The sequence below is a fragment of the Pelodiscus sinensis genome, unplaced genomic scaffold (genome assembly GCF_049634645.1).
Source record: "Pelodiscus sinensis isolate JC-2024 unplaced genomic scaffold, ASM4963464v1 ctg42, whole genome shotgun sequence".
Taxonomy (NCBI): domain Eukaryota; kingdom Metazoa; phylum Chordata; order Testudines; family Trionychidae; genus Pelodiscus; species Pelodiscus sinensis.
In genome coordinates, this window is record NW_027466041.1 from 1,472,501 (window position 1) to 1,475,000 (window position 2,500).

At 53.0% G+C, this 2,500-nt stretch overlaps 1 pseudogene; it reads right to left on the reverse strand.

The window, feature by feature from the left end:
* LOC142826352 (28S ribosomal RNA) overlaps window positions 1–2,500 on the reverse strand; it is an 8,152-nt pseudogene that overhangs the window by 2,289 nt on the left and 3,363 nt on the right.

Sequence of the window (2,500 nt, forward strand, 5' to 3'; positions counted from 1 at the left end):
AGAGTGCGCGATCCTGTGCAGCCGTCTTGCTTGGATCGAGGGGATAAGGCTTGCGAGTCTCGTCACTCCCAACCCTCCATCTCTATATCTCGCATAGAGAAGTCCATTGCAAGTATCAGCTGGAAGGTGCAGCCACTCTTTGACGGCCCTCCTGATCTTATCGTCAAGGGAGGCAAGAGGAGTTCTCTTGCAGTCCGAATGGTCGGCAAGATATATGACCCGTGGAACGGTGAAGGTATTAAGCATCTCTAGTTTTTGCGAGGGTTTGAGGGGCGCCCGATCGATTCTCTCTAGCCAGGTGTCAAGCTTGTCAGATAACGCCGGCTTGGCGAAACCCAACCACGGGTCGACCCTCAGGCCCAAGTATTTCTCAGACTCTCCTGGGACGATCATATTGAGGCCCTCTGTACCTATCTTCCAGGCATCACAGTCATTGACTGTGTAAGAGTCGTGAGTTGGTTTCAGGAAGAACCCGTGGCATTTCTTAGCTTGCACCTTAAGGCCTGAGAGTTTGCAAAAACTTTCCAGAATCTCGATATTGGTGCTCATACCTTCCCACGAGTCACTCAGCATTACCAGGTCATCCGCAAAGGCAAGGGCAGTAATTCTCTGCCCTTCGTACCCGAATCCATGGCCTTCCCTCTCCAGCGTTGACACCAGCGGATCAATTGCCAGGTTGAATAGCAGAGGAGACATCGGGTCCCCTTGCTTGACACCAACGTTGATAGCAATGGCTGGAGTGAGCTCCTTCCCCACTTCCATACGGGTATGGACGTTCCTATAGGAGTCACTAATGATGTTTACGATGTGCTGGTCCAGGCCTCTTTCCCGCAGCACCCACATGATGTGGTCGTGGGATACTGAATCGAACGCTTTGGCAATATCGACAAACACTACTCCCAGTGGCTTCTTGCTCCTTTTTGCCTTGGTGGTTATGGCATGGAGAATTTTGAGGTTCTCCGAGCAACCAGGTGCCGCAATAAACCCCCTCTGGCGCGCATTTATTGGGCATGCTTTAGCCAGCCTGTTAGTAAGTATTCTCGAAAATAACCGCAGCACAATGGACCCGATGGTGAGAGGGCGCCAGTTTCCCAAGTCCTTCAGCGCCTCAGGGTCCATTGTTTTCGGGATAAGAAGAGATCGGCATTCCTTTATACCATCAGGAATGATCCCTGTGACCAGCCACGTATTGAATAGCCCAGCCAAAGTATCGCCCTCGGGGTCCACGCGGACCAAGTCCTTCAAACTGACCTTGTCAGGGCCCGGAGCCGAATTCATACTCATCTCTCTGATGTTTTTAGTCACCTCCTTTCCCGAGATAAGGATGTTGAATGCGGTGTTATCCGCATTCGCCTGAGAACTGAACTGGCCGAGACCCTCGAAGGGAGTAACCGTTTCCCATTTATCCTTGTAGGCCTGGAAGACTTCCTCCAGCGGCACCTCGCATTGGATTTGTTCCGTTCCATCTAAGATGACCGAGGCGAGTTTACACCGATCATTATCATAGAGGTGCTGGAACCTCCGATACGTGCGCCGGTTTTCCGCCCTTTTAGTCATCCAGGCCGCGGATTTCACCTTCTTCTCTCTCCTGGCCCTTTTGTTCAGTCCCCGTTTAGGCTCCTCATTCTGGGACAGGAAGGTGGAAAGCACATCAATGGAAGAGATCTCAACCAGAGCTCTGATATTGGGGTCCCCCGCGACCCATGCGCTAAGGACTTCTGGATCAAAGCACGCCTGCCTTTCATCCGTCCTTGTCGATCTTAGTTTGCGCTTATAGAATGTTTTGAGCCCGTGGGAGGCCTGCGGCTCAGCAGCTCTTTCTTCCAGATGTTGTGAGTGTGCTCCAGGCCCTGTGTCAGTCTTCCCGGCTCTGTTGTTTTCGTAGAGGCCTAGGAGCCGCCTCTTTTCACTCACTTGCTTGGCCGTTTTGGTTTTGATCTCGGCAGCAATGAGCTTGTTGATGTACTTCTGGCCCGAGTACATCTTGTCAAAATCGGTAAGGAGAGTCACTTCATCGGCCGTCCAACAACTCTTGTGCTTCCCACGCTGCGAGTTGGCTTTAGGTTGACTGGCTTGGATACGCTCTGCATTTCGTACCACGGGATGGGCGTGTCGCTTGTGCTGCGACAGCCCGCTTTTGGTCCTGAAGCTGTGGTCACAGGAATCACAGCACCAGTCTCCAGGCGGTGCCTGTGGCAAAGAACCTTTACACCGAGGAATGTGACAGATGATACTCTGCACTCTCGGGTCGGTTTTGCCACAGAGGGAGCACTGGAATTCGACCGAAACTTCCCCGTGGTGTCGTTTCAGGTGGACACTCAGAGCGCTGGGTTTCCCGACATGATCCCCACAAACTGGGCACCCGGGGTGATCAGCCGGTAACCGCACCAGAACCTTTCCCTTCTTGCCGATCTCGCTTTCACCCTCTGTCACCGCGACAGGGGGGGCGATAGAAGCAACAGCGCAAGGGCTGTCGATGGTGTTCGCCAGCGTATAGGAG